Here is a 19,662-nt window from a genome sequence, read left to right as displayed (position 1 = left end):
GTGAGCATGAGAATGAGATAATGGACACACAAATGCTCCACACTTCAAAGCATGTGCGTGTTACTGAACGTTTCTGCTTTTAGGTGGTTGCGGTAACTTTCTTAAAGAATTGATTTCAAAGAACTTAGGTTTTCTGTTTGCGTATGCAAAAAGAGAAAAAATATCATGCATTCATGGCAGGGAAATAAAATTGGAGTAGGAGGTAAAAGTCCGGTGATTGGTGGTCTTAGAAGGATTCCCACCCATCTCAAGGACAGAGGCAGAAAATAAGGAGGTTGGGGGCTCCCCTGGTGGCGTAATGGTTAAGAATCCGCCTGCCAACGCAGGGGACACGGGTTCGAGCCCTGGTCCGGGAAGATCCCACATGCCGCAGAGCAACAAAGCCCGTGCGCCACAACTACTGAGCCTGTGCTCTAGAGCCCGTGAAACACAACTACTGAAGCCCGCGCACCTACAGCCTGTGCTCTGCAACAAGATAAGTCACCGCAATGAGAGGCCCACGCACCCCAACAAAGAGTAGCCCCCGCTCGCCACAACCAGAGAAAGCCCACGCACAGCAACGAAGACCGAACGCAGCCGAAAATAAACTAAAAAAAAAAAAAAAGTCCTAAAGAATAAAAAAAAAAAAAAAAAGAAAGTAAGGAGGTTGGGAATGTAAAACGAAAAGCATACACACAAATGCACACATATGTGAGTTGTGCCATGTGTCATTCCACATCCATTTATTCTCACATCCTTAGGCATTAAAAGATCCAACCAATGTAGTCTAGAATCAACTCATTTTTGTTCTACTTAAAATGAAAAGCACCTGGGCAAGAGATGAAGAATGAAGGGAAATGGATTAAGAACAATAAGGATTAAAGACAAAGGTTAGCAGGATTGCAAAATCCTTTCCAGCTCTCAACCTGTGTGTGTCACGTGAGTGTGTGTGTAGGATCCAATCCACAAGGCAGAAGCAATAATATAAAATTAAAACTGAATAAACTAATCAGTGCAACGCAAGAAGCCTGATGGTGAGAACCCTTGCCAAGCTATGAAATGAAGGAAGGATCTGGAGCAATCCTGCGAGGGGGGGTACTCTGGCTGCACTTCTGGGCTCTAGTGGGGCCTCCCTCCAAGCTCCCAACACACCTGTTTCTCCACCAGACTCTTATTTAGTATAAATCGAACTTTGATAAACAACTGTGGAAACATTTGTTAAATAAGTGAATAAATGAATGGCAAAAGAATATATTGAAGGCCACTCCAGATTCCTTCCTTTATGAGCAACTTGTGAGCCACAGAGATAACCAAGTATACTAGCTCATCTGATTGTTACACAAAAATGATTCTAGGGAAAGGATTAGTAATCCTATTTTATAGATGAAAACTGAGGCACTGAAAGAAGATGTAACATGGGAATATGCCCTTTCTAGAAAGCAGCTGAGTCCAGGTCTCCGGACTTAAATAATAATGTTCTAGCCACTGTATCATATTCCAATCATCTCTAAACAATGATCATTAAGTCCCTGGGAGGCAGAGGGCAGAGAAATATATCACATATAACCAATTATCCCCAACACCTAACAGGTTATTTTATACCATAAAGAATCTATCAAGATACACTGTTGTTTCATAACACTTATTAAGTATCTAGACTATATTTGTTAACAAAGTTGAGATGAATGTAGGCTGCCAGCTCTGTGGTCCTAAGAGTACCTTGTATTTCTTGTAAGGACATTAAAAATTTCCAAGTCGTTCTATCATTATTTCTCCTGCAACTTTCAAGCCTAAGTGTTGTGGGGAAATGGGGCCCTAGAGGATCATCAAGTAACTCTTTTGGCTCAAAGGCAAACATAATCAGCCTAAAACACCAGGTCAGCAGGCCAGCAATGAAGCCAGCAGCAAGAAAGGACCTCATTGTCACAGTTTCCTGATTTTGGAGGGAGAAGGGCTAAAGCCCCCCAAACTGGGAGGCTCTAAAAAGTCAAACACACATATAGATGGAATATTCATATCCTTTGTATTGTTAATCCACAGTTAATGTCTAAAATTCATGAATCCTCAGATAGAAAACATGGCCTTTTTTTGGAAACATGGAGCAGTGCAAATGCCAGGGAGAAGCAGCTAAATGTTATTTGCAAAGTAGGACTGGGAGATTGGAGAAGAGTGGAGCATAAAAAGGATATTGTTTGTTTTACACCCATTAGTCCTATTAGGCTTGTTAAACTAGAAGAATGTATTACTTTAATTTAAAAAAAAGAGAGAAAAAACTTGAGAAATATGGAACATTTAAATGACAAGATTGCACAGCAAAGGAAACCATAAACAAAACAAAAAGACAACCTACGGAATGGGAGAAAATAATTAAAAATGATGAGACCGACAAGGGATTAATTTCCAAAATATACAAACAGTTCATACAGCTCAATATCAACAAAACAAACAACCAAATCAAAAAATTGGCAGAAGACCTAAATAGACATTTCTCCAAAGACATACAGATGGCCAATAGGCACACGAAAAGATGCTCAACATCGCTAATTACTAGCGAAGTGAAAATCAAAACTACATAAGGTATCACCTCACATGGGTCAGAATGACCATTGTTAAAAAGTCTACAAATAATAAATGCTGGAGAGGTTGTGAAGAAAAGGGAACCCTCCTACACTGTTGGTGGGAACGTAAACTGGTGTAGCCACTATGGAGAACAGTATGGAGGTTCCTTAAAAAACTAAAAATAGAGTTACCATATGATCCAGCAATCCCACTTCTGGGCATATATCTGGAAAAGATGAAAACTCTAATTTGAAGAGATACATGCATCGCAATGTTCATAGCAGCACTATTTATAATAGCCAAGACATGGAAGCAACCTAAATGTCCACCAACAGATGAATGGATAAAGAAGATGTGGTATACACACACACACACACACACACACATACACATACACACACTGGAATATGACTCAGCCATAAAAATTAATGAAATGATGTCATTTGCAGCAACATGGATGGACCTAGAGATTATCATAGCAAGTGAAGTAAATCAGGCAGAGAAAGACAAATATGATATCACTTTTATGTGGAATCTAAGAAAATGATACAAATGAACTTATTTACAAAACAGAAGTCGACTCAAAGACATAGGAAACAAACTTATGGTTACCAAAGGGGAAGGGGGGAGAGGGATAAATTAGGAGTATGGGATTAACAGATACACACTACTATACATAAAAGTGATAAATAACAAGGATCTACTGTATAGCATAGAAAACTGTATTCAATATCTTGTAATAACCTATAACGGAAAGGAATCTGAAAAAGTATATATACACACACACATACATACACACACACACACACACAACTGGGTCACCTTGCTGTACACCTGAAACTAACACATTGTCGAGAAACTACACTTCAATAAAAAAATAAAAATAAATGACAAGAACATTGGTTACTCATTCATCATCATTGCTACTGTGTTGATTAATAAACAAATATGTCAGATAACACCAAGGAGGTCAAGGAGATCAAAATTTAGTAGGGATATTAAGATGCCCTCCTGTCAGGTGCAACATTACATGGTTTTATATGTCACTGTTCAGTTTACAGAGCACACTCTCATAGGGCTGTAAGAGAGGTTCAGTAACGTGCTGTGGGCAGGCAGAGGAAGAAATTATTTCCATCTGGAGGAATCTGTGAAGGTGTCATAGAAGTGGTCTTTTTGAGCTTAGGTAACCTAGATTGAAAAAAAAAGGAGCATTCTTCACAGAGGGACAGTTTAATTAAAAGCAGAGAAATAGATGGTCAGTATGCATAAGGACCAGCTCTTTGATTGGATAGGGTAAACTGTGGAGACTGCGAAGGAAAATTGGCAAAAAGTAATGGAGAGAGAACAACAAAAAGTCCATGGGTATCAGGCTCTGCAGTGCAGGCTTCCTTCCATTGTCATGCGAAGCTGTTCAGAGCAAAATTAATGAGTAGCAAAGTGACTAAAGCAAAATGAAAAAGCATGTAAAATATAAAGTAAGTAGTAGGAAGGCTAAATTTATATCAGCCTGTGATCAATGATTTAAAATACTGAGGAAGGCCAAGTGTTGCAAATAACATAAGGGCAAACATTTTTGAAGTTAAGGTTGTAATGACAGTCACCAAATTCTTTGCCATTTTATATTGTTTCTTGCCCAGGTCAAACTAAAACAACTATAATAAATGTCTTACACACTCTGTTTTTGGGTATACATTCCTTGACAGCTCTGGGAAACTCATACATCACTAGAGTATTAAGGGGAACGTGCACACTGGAGGGGAAAGCGGAGAAAATAACTGAATTCAGATATGATATCCTGGGACAACTTAACCCCCCCAAACAATTAGGCAACTAATAAAGTACCTGAAAACTTGTAAAACATCCCATGGAAATGGGCCAACACGGACCCTATTTGGAAAGCCCTGTGAGAAAGTAGGAATCTGGTATTATTTTCAAAGGAGGTAACAGAATCTCCTTTTCAAGAGCTATCAAATGGGTGGTTAGCTAGAAGTAGGATCATGTAGTAGAAAGAACAGCGATGTGATATCGGAAAGCCTGGGCTTGAATTCTCGCTTCGTATTTTACTGGTCCTGTGATCTTGAGAAAGCCTCTTCTCTAATCCCCAGTTTCCTCACCCATTCCACAGGGCTGTTGTGAACCTCCAATGTCAATGTCAGTTATTAGTCACTATTATTCCCTCAAGTGGAGAATTTTCATTGAACCTTCATTCCAAACGGAGAAAATGAGCTTGATCTGCTCAACCTCATACCTCTAGCCAGTGGGAAAGTCATGTTAAGAGTGAGGGCTCCAAAACCCCTCCAGATTTAACCACTAGAAATGGCTCACCTGCCAGTAGGGCACGGTCTGATGTCATTTGCTGTAATTTGGGAAAAACAGAAACTTAGCCACGAGGCCTTGGCAGGTGAGCAAAAAGGTTGTCGCCGTTTTTTCCCAACACTTTGTTTTTAAATGTAATTGTTTGTTTGCTTTTTTTGAGTCTACACAATCTGTTCTTTGATTTGGGATCTCAAACAGTTTGCTATTACTTCACGGCTTTGAAGATCAGCGTCAAGGAACGAAATCAACGAGCTGTCACAGACAGTGAGCATTAAAGCCGCCAATATTTGCAAGCATCACCAGAGGAAGGAGCCCTCAAGTCCTGTCTTCAGGACCCTCACTTAGAGGCCTGGCAGTACCCCTCACCTTAGTACTTCTTGGCATGGGGCCTCTTCTTAAATCAAAGTGTTTTCTAAATGTTAGATTTTTACTGCTTGCAATTTGGGCAAGGAAACATCAACATCACAGGTTGATGTTTTCTGAAGTCACAGTTAAAAGCTGCATACAGTAGATTTTTGTCTGAAAAGTTCAGACCAATGTCAGGATTATCTAAGATAAATAAATTTGTAGTTCAGCCAATTCTCTCTAACCTCTAGTAGATATCTTTCTCTATTCTTTGAGAAGAACTCATTTCAGTGACTAGAATCTTGGAATCTTAAGGCTGGAAACAACCTCCATGGTGATCTATTCAACCCTCAACCTCTGCTTCATTTGATGAATCCCCACTGCAATCTTCCAGTACAGAGATGGAAATCTCACTACTTTCAAAAGCAATGGTGCTTTATTTCAGACAGCTATGTTTTGGTCTTCCTGTCATTGAGCTAAGCTATCGTTTCTTCCATGTACCTTCCACTTATCATTATTATACTGTCATGTTTATTAAGCAATCTCCCTAATTCTGTCTGCCAAAATTTTGCCTTATTCATTTTCTAAAACCCACCTTAAATTTCATTTCTCCTAGAAGCTCAGTAGGGCTATTCTACCCTTTTTGGATATCCCTTCCCTCATCTCAAACCTGATGGTGCTTACCAAGCTCTGGGTTCTTTTCCAGATGATAGTAGGAACTAGACCTTCTCTTCTGGACCTTCTTACCCTGAAGTTAAGAGGGGAACAGGGGCATATTTTAGACCCACACAGATATTTGGTGACTGGATCATGCAGATGTGTCAGTTAAAGGGAAAGTACATCATACCCTTCACTGCAAAACAAAACATAAGCCTAAGAACGCTTCATTTTGCATCTTCTGTTCATAGTTGGCGTTCCAACGATATACATGCCTTCACCCAATGAATAACTTCTACCACTTTATTTTATACATATATATGTTTTTTCCATATAAATTATGTCTCCTCCCACCCTACCCCAGGGCAATTTTCCCCTTCTACAGGATGCCAGCCCAACACTATGAAATCCCTGGACTGAAACTATTGATTGCATGAGTCTGTTCTCTGAGTATGATTAGGATTATCTTCTCCCTGCTGGTGTAACCAAGTTGAAGCTATTGTCCTCATTACCGACTGACTGAAGGGACAGCAGGTGGGTGTGGTCTAAAGTTCATCCGTGAAGGGATCCTGCTACTTGCAGATGCAGATTCTCCTATCCTCAGCCACTAATCCAGGAAGGGACTGGCTAAGCTTTTGGAGACCACGAAGAAACTCAGCAGGACTGAGAAATATTGATAGATTTCATCATTTTGCTGAGTGCGGTGCTTAAGCATGCAGTTATTTGCAGAAAACTGTGGAAAATTGCTCCATTTGGCATTGTCATTGATTTGTGGAAACATGTGGAGTTTGCATGTGTGTGTGTACATATACACACACAATTCAGAGAGAAAGAGTTTGATTGTCTGCATTTTGAGGGTTCGCTGATTTTTACCCTAAAGTATGTGGGAATTTTAAAGTAAACTGTGGCTATATTAATAAGAGGTGCCACTTTTAAACCATACTAACAAGCATAGGCCGATTTAATCTCCAGAATTCTCTGCCTCCCTAAGTATACTCAAACCATTTCCTCAATCAGGAATGTCACTCTCCTACTCTGTACCCTGAGGTCACTGATTGCCCAAGCTCAGTGGTAAGACCCAATCAACACCACTTTCCTCTTGAACCTCCTCTCAACCCCCAAAGGACATTGTTCCTCTTTGTGGCACTTAATATACTCCGCTTTCTATACACATTTTATATTGGTGCAAGTTTACTGGATTTATCTTTTGCATAAACCACAGTATTCTTTCTAGTTCCAAACATGATGAAGTCCTCAGAAAACCCAGCATAACATATTTATAAAGGATAAAATAGAGGTCATGGACATTTAATAAAGCAAGCAATGAAATACCTTCATCGAGTCTAAGATCACAGAGGACAGGGGATGCTGGTATGGTAACCTCTCACCCCATTCTAGCACCAAGCAATGACAATAGTGGCAGATCACTAACTGAGCTCAGTTTACAAGCCTGAGGACAGATACAATAGGACAATCAATTAAATATCTGTCGGTTTTATATCTAAGACCCATGAGCAGATGCCATCCAACTACTGGCGGTCATTCCTTAATTAATGAGGAAATGGACATGGTCAAAATGTATAAAAGCAAAAGCCAACAAAGAAAATACATTTGCTTCATAAATCAAATAATTGAGGGCTGTATACATGACCATGATTGGTTGCATTGGGGCAGGTGCTTTAGAAATGCCTATCTTTGCAGACTTTGTTATCTTTCACCATCAGGCTCCTTCTTCAAGTTGGAGCATCTCTTATAGATGAGCGACTTCAGTCCAAGAGTTTCTCTGTAACTCATCTTTTGGAAATCAGGAATTCATGCTTTCATAAAAACAGTGCTCTAATTGGAGGTTAGGCTCCAAGGCTAACCCCAAAATTCTATTAAACCTGTGATTATGTGAATCATATTTTCTGAACCCAAAATAGAGACGTGGTATGAAAAGTTCAAGGAGAAGAGAAAAACAATGATAATAACAATAGTAACTAAACCTTGCACAGCCCGGGACTGTCCTAAGAACTTATCATGTGCTCATTTAATCCTTACAACAGCCCGATCAGAAGAGTCCTTGCCCGGAGACACTGGGAGACGTGCTTAAGGTCCAGGCTAGTAAGTTAAGTAGCAAGATTGAAATCCTGATCAACTCATTCCAGAGCCCATCTCTTAACCTCTATACTTTATGACTTCCAGCTAAGAAAAAAATGTACTGAAAGCTCCAATTTATTTTTTTCAAGGCCACTCTTGTTGGGATAAGAATTGGCAGTAGAATCTGTTCCTTTAGCTGTGGAAGAGCAGTGGGAAGACAGACATTTCTAACACACATTTACAATACAGTGTTAGAGGTTTCCATGGTCCAAGTCAGACAACTAAGGAGAAAATAGAGCTTTTGGGGGGTAAAGAGCTTGAACATTTGAAGCTAGGGATCTGGAGAGACGACCGAGCACATAAATGGAGAAGAGACATCTGGAACAGGATTTGGTAAGGGGAGTGGGCACAAGGTCAGAAGCCCATGGTTACCAGACTGTGAATAATGGGACTTGGTGAATGGTGGTTTTTGAGGCCCCTCCCACTTCTCTCACATTCTATGAGGTGTTGGCATTTCACCAGATTCCCCACCTTCTGTCCAAAACTCCCTTAGTGAAGGAGGGAACTGTGTGATGAGGGGGTAGAGGGTCTATGAGCTGGTATCCACAACAAGGAAGGGAAAAAGGGATAACAGAAAGCAGAGAAAGCTCCAAGTAAATGGAGAATAAGAGAATCCAATGACAATCTAATGAGGGCAGCCATACTTATATAAGAGGAAAGCATACGGAGTCCCGACCATGGTTACTTCAACCAGCAGCATGTGCAATAATGCCAAGTGCAAAAAAACATTTCTTAGCAATGTCTGAAATAAAGCAGGTTACTTTAGTGCAGGCAAAGTCAAAGGCCCCTTTCTCCCATCTTTCAGACCAATTACAAGTTCCAGGGAATATTTGTAGACTTAAGTCAGGGAAGTTTGACTCAGGGGGACAGTCTTGTGGCTTTGGAGCCAGAAGAAGTAGGGTCAGGTCAGTTTTACTGTTTACAAGCAATGGAAATTTGAACAAGTAACTTATCTGTCCTGATCAACTCTCAGTTCTTAATAAAACATAGAAAATTATTATAACTAACTTCCATTGTAAAGACAGATTATGGATGAATAGTATTTCATAAACTGTGATGCCGTTACTAGCATACCAAATTATTTCAAGGTAGAGTTGAAGCTACTAGAAACAAAATATTTGTTTCTACCCTTGATCATCTATCAAGGCTCATCCTTTCAGACGCAGGTGAAATTTTAACAACGCTGTGATATCTTTCCCCAAAATTACAAGAAGTCAGGCCACCCCTACTCTATGCATTCTCTCGGCCCCTTTATTCTATCTCCCGTATAGCATCTATCACTGTGAGAGCATTTGCTGATTTGCATGTCTGTCTCTGCTAACAGACTGGGAGCTCAGACTGTGTTGTATTTGCCTGAATATCCAGCATCTGGCAGAAATTCCTGAAACATGCAGTATCCTCAGAACAAGCTGGTAGAAGAAGATGAGGAATTATACTCTATGGATTTCTTGTCCATCATCTCTTAGCTTGGGGTTTCTGTTTTAAGTTTTTTTCTCTTCTTAATTGTTCTGAGTTTTATTCATGGAGAGTTTCAGGACCACATGTTTCATAAATAGAAAAGTATGATTAGGGACATCAGAATTTTTGTTTTCTTTGTCTGCTTTCCTTCAGAGATTCATAAGTTCCCCTAGTTTGGCAAACTTCTTCTGTAAAGAGCCAGATAGTAAATATTGTAGGGTTTGTGGGCCATTTGGTCTTTGTCACAACTACTCAACTCTTTCTGTAGAGAGAAATCAGCTACAGACACATACACAAACGGGTATGACTGAGTTCCGATAAATATTTACAAACACAAGTAGTGGACCGGATTTGGCCCAGGAGCTATAGTCTGCTGTTCCCTGTCCTAGATACTAACTGAAATCTTTTTTTCTACTATTTCCAACAGTTCCAAGTCACTTAGACAATGTGAAACACTATGTATCAAATGCCCTACTGCTCCAACAACTGATCCTGAGTTGCAACCAAGTGCTTAACACTTGTGAAAATGCTCGTCTTGATTTTCAATCTTTTATCTTCTGACAGCACCTGGTATAGGTCCACTGAAACCCAACCACAAGGACGGAAGATAATAGGAAAGACAAACAGTGTGACCAATGTGTACATCTCTTGGCTAAGATGAGCAGAAGTAAAGGTGCAATCACAATGGCAAGCATTCAGGGTTAGAAACAATGTCTCATGATAGCGGAAGAATGTATGTCCTCACTTTATGCTAGTACAGTGTCTGACGTGGAAGGAATGCACGGTAAACTCTCAAAAGATAGATGGGGAAATGTGATTCTGGCTCACAGGCATCATTCTAGTAGGAAATGCCTGAGTTTATGATTATAATGACACCACCTTCAAGAAGTTCTATGTGTCTTTTTCTTTCACTCTTTTATAGATCCATAACATTTACTCAGCTGTTTTTGTCTCCATTACTAACTCACAAGTTATTCCTAACCAAATTCTTTATCTCCATTAGGATATAGCAAAATGTCTGTCATATTGAGGGCATGAACTTTTGCAGAATGAATGGATGGATGGATGGATAAGTGGATAGACAGATGCTGTGTTACCATGTGAGGAATCTTTCCGAATATGAAACATACCATTAGGTGGTAACTCAGATAGATAGATACACACATAGGCTATAAATAGTAGATGACAATAATGATATAGAAAAAGGGCAAGGTAGAAGCCAAATTCATAATTATTACCTATGACTGAGGCAAATTCTTTCAGGAAGAATTCATCAAAGCCTCCTGTGTGCTTCCTTGGTATCCTGTTCATTATACCTAGCTTACAGATTTGGAAATAGCAATTTACACATCTGTCTCCATTCCTCAATGATGAGCTCTCTGTGGACAGGGATCATAGCTGACTCAGGAATCATAATTGATTCATCTTCTGTCTCTGTCTCAGATGCTGCTTCATTTCTTCTGTGGCTCATTGCAAGGCCTGATCTAGTAAAAGCCTCCATAGCTATTTGAAGACTAAAAGCTCTTGGATGCCTGACAGAGGAACGTAGGGATTTTGCTTTCACCTCAGCACTAGAACGATGGTCTTTATCTAGCTCACAATTTCACCTGTGGTTATCATTTCCCACAGGGGGCTGGGTTTCACTGCAGGAGCTCTGAGTTTTCTTACAGTCAAGTCCAGTATCCTTTGGGGTGGCTGAGATGAGGGCTGGTTTGGTTACAACTGTTAAAACTAGAGAAGCATTAAATCAAAGTACCTCAACTGTCATCCAAAACCTGGAGGCCATTCTGGCAAATAGCCGTATCCCCCCTTCCTCCAAGGATTTTTTTTTTTTTTTGCTTGAGTAGTTACAATACAACAATAGTCTGGATTAAGCATCATCGTTTACCTGTAAATGGTACTGTCAGAGCAAGATGCACTGAAGCTTAAAGCTATTTTAAATTCAGGGTTTCGAGAACTGTAAAACTAATTAGCTTCTCACTATGACTTTTATGCATTTGAAATTTCTTTTGTTGAATTTACGTAAAATATGGAATATCCTTGGTACAAATAGAACATTCCTGCTATTAAGCTGAAAATGACAATGACAATAACACTTTGACAAAATAAAACGGTGATAAAAACATTTTGTAGCAAACACTTCACGTGCCAGAATTAGAATCAAGCAAACACTCCTCTCCTATCCTGAAACATTACAGAAAAGAGGGAAGACCTTTTCAGAGAGAAGGAAAACATATTTTTTGACATGTGCATCTTAGCTTGGTTACAAGAGCTAAGAAACCAACACAACCTAGCAACATGCTGGCCCAAACTGGGCAACAATAAAATAGAAAGGGGAAAAAATAAACCCCCATGTCAGATCTGCCTCAAGAGGAAATCTTCTTGGTGCTTGACCACCAAAGTCTGCAGTTAACTCTGGAGAAATCCGCCAGCCTCAGGAATACTGGAAACAAATACCTAAATGATGGTACCATTTATTTAAAATAAGGGTACCATGAAGAAGATGGTTCTAGAAGCATGGGAGCTGGAGAGAGCAATGGAAGGAAAGGGAAAAAATGAGAGGGCAGTAGGACAAGAGGACAAGGCTTTCAGTGCAATGGGCCGAAGCTGATGTCTCGAAGAGAGCTGAGTTGGGCCTACAGCTACGTCATGGTTCCCTCCTCATCCATCTTCCTTATCTGAAAAGCCATAAGCCAGTCATGAGCACATACCAGGATCTAACTTCCCATCCTGATTTGGCATCAGGTGAACCCCTGCTAGCTCAGTGCATTCCCAGGGGCCTGTGCTCGTCATCTACAGAGTGGAAATAAGTAAGGCACAGCCCTTTGGGAGCTCATACGGGTGGTATAGAAAGAACTCAACATCCTTCGTCTCGCCTGCATGGCCCAGAGAATTACACCGGTAGCTCATTTTCTCCAAGTAATTCTTAGGGAAAGTTTAATCTGAAGTCGGCCGCATCATGTGCTCAGATCAATGCAGAGTGCCAATTTATTAATGGAACATGAGAGAAGTCCAATACTAATTTCCCTATTTATATAGTGCTCTATTGTCTATGAAGCACTTTCTCACTGAGTCTCACATTTAAACCTCACCATAGCAGAGTGAGATAGACAGGCCAAATACAAGTATCCTGGATTTCCAAATCAAAACACCGAGGCCCGATAGGACCAAATAACTGAAGTCCTATCTTCTGACCACAGGCCCTGTGTGCTGGCCGCAAACTGTGCAGTTCCCTTCACTCGTGCTGCCTCGTCTTTAATTATGAAAGAGTAATACTTTTTGAGAAGTGAAAAATATGCTAGGTTAGCTAAGGCAGAGCAGAAAAGGATGAGGTCAGGACAACAGTAACACATTAGGGAAATGACCAGCAGTGACCCTTTTCTTGGAAAAATGTGCTTGAGGGAAATTCAGGTGCTCAGATGGTCTCTATTAAATCCTTGTGGCCAGAGTGGAGGTAATGTTTCTTCTGAGGTCCCCATAATAACCAGGACTCATGTGAACGCACACTCTGTCTCGTACCCACACACCTTTTATTGTCTCTTAAAGACGTTCAAGGGGGGAACGGGGAGGGAGGGCGATGGCAGAGAAAGGTTTCTCTTAACCTTGGAAGAGAATCAGTAGCAGCTGTGTCCTGAGGTGTAAACACACTAAATTAAACAAAAACGAAGAGAGGGCAAGAGAAAAGGAGCAAGTGAATCAAGTCTTCTCTTCTGTTTACAGTCCTTCCTGGCAAATATTTTGTCACTAATGAAAGATCCATTCATGAAGCCCTATCTCCTAATTAGGTAGGTGCTTCCAACCAGGCCCTGCAGCAGAAGCCCCTTAGACTGGGCCAGGCCCCCTGATACTAAACACTGTATGAGGACCACTGTTAGGGTCCCAAGGTAGGCAGTGGCCTGCCCAGGATGGACCCAGAGCCATCATGGTGGGACGGGGGGGTGGGAGATGCACCGTGCTCATCTCCAAGTGGGGTTACACGGGGAAATCCAGACATGAATAGCCCAAAACAGCAGTCCTAATAGCATAAGAGGAGGACTGAAGGGAAGAAAGGAGGTACATATTAGTGGAGCATCCATTATGGGCCAAGCATTAAGCCAGACACTGACATGTTATCTTACTTAATAAAGGCCAACACCCTGCTTGGCATGCATTATTCACAATGAGGCTCAGGGAGGGGAAGCAACCTAGCTCTACAGACATGCCCAGGAAGTAGCAATGAGATTTGCACGGAGGTCACAAGGATTCCTTGGTCCTTTTATAGTTTCCTGATGCTTTCCTGTGTTTATGCATCTAACCCTCAGCACAATGTGATATAAAGAAACCTTGTGTTTTGTTTCCACCTCAGGAACAATTTAGCCTTCTTCTGTCAAGTGAGGGCATCAGAGGAGATGATTTCTAAGGAAAATTTCAGATCTGGTAATGTTACAATTCTGTGGAACTCTAGGGGCTTTCTGTACCTAAATGTAGCAAGCTACCAGTGGTTTTGAGGTCATGCTTCACAACATACCAGCTTACCGTGGGTGATTCTACTTGATATCCTTACCTTTATAAGCAACCTTACTTCTGTGGGCTTCAATTGCCTCAGCAGTAACACAGAGACAATAATAACCCTGCCTTAACTAACTCAAATTTGCAGGGAGTTTATATTACTTTGTATACAAAGAGTCATTTTGTAAATATTATCAGCACTCCTGCTCCTCCAAGGGTTAGCCTATGGAGTTCCAGAATTGCCTCAATATGCAGGACGTTGGGTATGGTTCTATCTAACGCATTGCTGCTCCAGGTAATGGACTGAGGTTCTGATGGCCATCCTTGGCCACTGCCCTGCGTAAATCCTAAAGGACCATGGAGGGCAAACAGATATTAGGAACTTAAGGTGAATGACTGAAGCTATATAGTATATTTCCCCAGCATAATGCCTTATCATATCAACAATATCATTCCTTCCTGACAACAACCCTTAGATGTAGGGAAAGAATATTTTCTCTACAGGTGAGGGGATATATGTAATGTCAAAATCAGAAGAAATATCAGAAATGATTTAGTTTTATTTCTTTGTTTAAATTTAGGAAAACGGAAACCCAAGTTTTGGAAGATATGGGCAAAGGTATGAGATATAAAGATGTTTGGTACTCAACATTTACCTAATGACTAGAAAATTTTATTTTCTGCCAATATTATTTAGAACTGCGTTCATTCTTTTGATCTAAGTTATTTAAAGATTTTTTGGGGGGATTCCTTTCTTTTTTTTTTCTTTTTTTGTTCAAGGAATGATATTTGGCATTGGTAAAAGGAAACACACAACACATTTCTTCTAAATGTACTATCCCTTTACAAATATTTTATGACCAAGGAAAGAAGAGCTCAATAGGTTTCTCTGAAGCTATGCTCAGTTACAAGGGACCACACGGCAAAACTGATGTTAGAAAGAAGGGATCCAGGTGCCTACACAACAGCTATTATTGGGCACCTATCACCTAATAAGAAGAAAGTGACACTGCACTCCACTGGTGAGTCCACACCTCAAGGACAGCATCTGATTTTGAGTCATACATTTCTTAACACGGATGAGGGCAACACCTTGAATACAGATGTGGTCCTCAAAACCATATTAAAAAAGAACCATTTAAGAACTGGCAATGGTCACCCAGATGAAGAGAATATTGAAAGCATTTATGACTATTGACTTCAATATACTAAAAAGAAAGCCATGTAAACAGGTATGCCCTTCCTTCCTTCCTTCCTCCCTTCCTTCCTTCCTTCCTTCCTTCCATCTTCCCAATATCAGAGAAAAAGTTCCAGAGCTTAAAAGTGGCACCAGGGTTTAGAAAGCTTTCAGCTTAATAAAAGCAGAATAGATCTATTCAAAGATGGGATGAACTGTTTTTGAAGGTAATAAGCATCTCATCACTGGGAATAATTAAGCTTATAATAACTAAAGTAACCATTAACTAAGTATATAGTATGTGTCAAACTGGGCTACCTGTTTACATGTATTTTCTCATTTACTCTTTACCACAGTCCTATAGGTACATGCTATTATACCACTTTGCAAACAAAAAAGCTGAAGCTTAACATCACATAGTGAATATAAGGCAAAGAAAAATTCTGAGCCCAGTTCTGCCTGATTTCCAAATTTATACTAACCTCTTCCGATTCCTTTCCTTCTCTGCACCCTATACCAGGCCACAGCCACCTAGGAATGGATCTCTCCAACAAATATAAGATTCGGAAGAACTGATTTTCCTTTTGTTGAGTTAATGAGTCTGCCTATAGTCAGTTTCATGCCACCCATCACCCATAAGTATGGCATTTCCTCCCAATTGTTGATCCCTTGAGTTAAAGACACCATCATGCCGTATAGCAAAGCCTCACAGATGAAGCCAACGTATCCCGAATCCTTAACATTAAAAGTTAATCTCCTAAAGGGAGACCTTACCAAACACTGAATGAGGGCATTTATTCCATTTCTTAGTCCGGCACTGTGTGTGGCTTCAGGAAAGTTGTTGACTACTAAACGTTAACCAAACATCCTATTTTTAGAAGAATATTTAGCTCCATCTTTATAGTGTCTGGACTTGTAACTACCCATTTCTCTAACATCAAGCTGAGCCACACAAGAAAATTACTACAGTGATAGTATTTCCAGGGCACACTGAGTCACTGTCCAATGTCTAAAATGGGAAATAAATAATTTGTGAAGATTTGTTGGCACAATGAGAAGGAGGATACTCCACTGTTGGTGTTCCGTAGTAAACCTCAGGGTTTCATGTGGGGGAAATGATCTATTTCCCCCAAAAGGGGGTTGCTATCTTGTTTTTTTAAATAATACTTCAGGCTTAGGAATAAGAAAGTAAGAGTGGGCAGAGGCCAGTACCACCAATAATTATCACGCGTAACTGCTGTAAAAGCAAAGATGCGGTTTGCTTCTGATGGTAACAGGCCTTTTGGGGGGAATGAATGATCAGAGGCACCCTACCCAGCAGCCAGCCAGGAGACAGGCCAAGGATCAAAGGCCTCAAGATTCAAATCCCAGGCCACACAGAAAGAAAAGGGTGTCTATCAGAACAGGCCAAATGTCACAGCTATTGTGGGAGGTTGCCCTGTCCCCAGGTGAAGTAACAGAAAAGTTTTGTCTGTACTTCGTCCATCCAAAACCTTCCTTTGCTGCCAGCTTCACCTCCAAAGGAAAAGAAGAAGAAGAAAAACAAAACAAGCCCAACTGATTATACAGGCGATGGTAATGTACCAGTCTTCACTGTGGCCAACATTATTTTGATCAAACCTAAGCTTCTTCTTCTTTTTTTTAAATTAATTAATTAATTTTTAACATCTTTATTGGAGTATAATTGCTTTACAATGGTGTGTTAGTTTCTGCTGTATAACAAAGTGAATCAGCTCTATGTATACCTATATCCCCATAAACCTAAGCTTCTTTTAAGATGGTTCTCCAACAAATATTTCTCTTCAATTTTGATCTCCTCATAGGTGAAGAGAAAGGAAAGGATAAAAGAAACAAACGAAACTCAAAATACGATTCACTCTCCCAGCAGGGCAGCATGGTGTAAACAAAAATAATAGTTACGCTCCTGGGTTCTGAGCCCTCACAGTGTTGCTGTAGAAAATAATTTTAATGGAGAGCCAGAGAGTCTTGCAAAACACATAACGAAGCCACAATAAAGTGGGATACTTATCCTGCTGCTCCGATTAGACCACTTCCATTCAATGGTTGTAACTAATGGCTTGTTTTTCCTCTGGTATTAGGAGCCCTATTACTGTGCTGAACATAACATACCTTATTTTGTTTTCCTAGCCATGCTTGTCTCTTTCCCTGATGACTACAATTCTATATTTATGAAATCACATACAAATAATGTATAATCTCCCTTATTACTCCCTCCCAAATAGAATAAAATTATTCAGAGGACAATAGATTAATGTACACTCCAATGCATGTGCCCTTTTTTTTCTAACCACTTCTAACTGACAGTCTCTATCCCTCTCTCTCTCTCTCTCTCTCTCTGGCTGGAGAACACACTGTACATTGGAGATAATTGACTGTGGAATATGATGATGTTTATTCAAAAACAGGTCACACAGACTGCAATTTGAGAGTCTTCCTTTATCCTCCTTACTTATTCTCATCCAAGGGAAATGCATAACACCGTTTCCTGCAAATCAGAAATATGGAGTCTTAATTGCTCCTTTAGATTTAACCTACTGAGAAAAATCCACTGCAAATGTACCCACCTCCCTTGAGATTGGCGGCATTTAGAAAACTCACTTCCGATTACTCATGTGTAACAAACTGGGATGAGATAGACGGTGCACTCATATCATTTTAACAGTATGTTCTACTGTTTCTAAACAAGCACATTATGGCATTTCGACTTGTCTTCTCAGGAATTTCACAAATGGACAGTAACCGCTGGGTGGGAAGGTATGGTTGGGGGGAAAACATCTCGGGCTATCAATAACCTCTGGCAATGGTATGGACCTGAAGACTGGTCTTTGACCTTAGGGTAGAGCTTTTCCTCCTGTCTGCTGCTGGTACATTCTGACTAATTCAAGTAAAAAATAGAGTTGTCCAAAAGGCAACGAGAATTCTGCCACTGAACGTGTACTCATGTAAATCATTTATGCTGTACAAAGAGGCAATCATGTTGAATGGGTTGAATTTCACCCTAAGGTGACATTCATAGGGATCTAGTTCTCAATCTATAATACCATTCAACTTTTAGGCCAGACACTGGCTAGAGCAGGTGACTAGTAGCATACTGTCATCACACACACACGCACACACACACACACGAGTCCATCACTTTCCTGCCGCTTCTCAATGTAGTCTAATATAGGCCTATGTTTAGGAAATGGGGTCAGATCACAATCACAATGATCTCATTCATTATAGTCTTTTAATAAATGTTTACTGAGTACTGGTCTAGGTGCACAGAAATACGCTAGGTCTAGAAACATGAAGGGAATGAGATATAAACCTGGAGTTAGTTAAGAACTTGTTATTTGAAACATCATTGTGATATGTCCTTGGTATCTATTTAGAGAAGTTCTCAATGAACTTGTGAGCTAAATACTAAGCATCTTGATTCACAGGCTCTCTAGGCACTTGTAAAAGAGAAAGGAGTCCAATCTCCTTGTTTCATAAAACTGAAGAAAAGAGAGATGACTTGTCTAAAACTGCTTATGGATTATTAACTAGAGCTAGAGCCTAGGATTTTTGACCTAGAAAAGTCTACTTTCCTATATCCCACACCACTTCATTTTTTAATTTCAGTTCGGCCACTGAAATCTGGTATTGACTTAACAAACGTTTATTGAGTGCTTATTGTGCCATTTGAATGCTGAGGAATAAATTTTCATTATTTCAAGGGAAGTACACATCGTTCTTCCATCCCCCAAGGCATCCTCTCATTTCCCATGGCATCAAATTCCAAAACAGAGAACATCTAGACTCCAATCTAGCAGAAATGGTACACAGGATGTTGGTGTATTGAGGCAATTCCCAGTCCCTGCATACTTGGAGTGGGGCACCCCAGGGACTCCAGCAGCGTTGTCTGTATTTCCCTGGAATGCACATGTTCAGCCCTTATGTGGTTCAAAACGCCCTGAGTATGTCGAAATAGTCTGACAAAGCCTGCTCTCACCATATTTGTGGTGGGCTAGAACCAAACGTGCTGGGAACCTCTTGAGAACAAGCTGTCTTATGAGATCTGTGCTCCACAATTCAAATGACAGAGCTTGAGAAACACATCCAGACTCTGTTTGGGTAGATGCAATGCAGGCTTTCTAAACTGCCACTACCGATGGCCAAGAAGCACTGTCACGAAAGGGAACCTTTCTAACAACCCAGAATGTGAGACAGAGGCTTCTGAAAACTCAGAGCACTCAAAAATCTATCCTTTCTTTTTCCAGATGTCTTTGGAATTAATACTGAACACCAAAATTCATAAATTTGAAGCATAAAGTTTCGACACAGAGCCTGTGAAGTTTGCAACCAGGAACAAGAATAATTTCAATCCAGCTGCAGATTCTCTGCGATGTCCCGGGTTAGGGGGATGGAGCAGTCGTGGAGAACCAGAACTGAATGGTGGGCTGGGAGACCTTGGGCTAGTCTCCCTTCTATCTTCTATGCCTACAAGGCCTTGAGCACATGGCTCTAAGCACTACTTTCCTTGCCTATTTCCTACCCGA

General features: G+C 40.4%; 1 protein-coding gene across 8 annotated transcripts in view; it reads right to left on the bottom strand.

Moving 5' to 3' along the window:
- The window catches only part of LOC118894686 (LIM domain containing preferred translocation partner in lipoma), a 697,996-nt gene that overhangs the window by 226,730 nt on the left and 451,604 nt on the right, over positions 1–19,662 (bottom strand). The window lies entirely within an intron of this gene.

This window comes from Balaenoptera musculus, chromosome 4 (genome assembly GCF_009873245.2).
Source record: "Balaenoptera musculus isolate JJ_BM4_2016_0621 chromosome 4, mBalMus1.pri.v3, whole genome shotgun sequence".
NCBI lineage: Eukaryota > Metazoa > Chordata > Mammalia > Artiodactyla > Balaenopteridae > Balaenoptera > Balaenoptera musculus.
The sequence above is the reverse complement of the archived record's forward strand: the minus strand, read 5'-3'. Positions and strand labels throughout refer to the sequence as shown.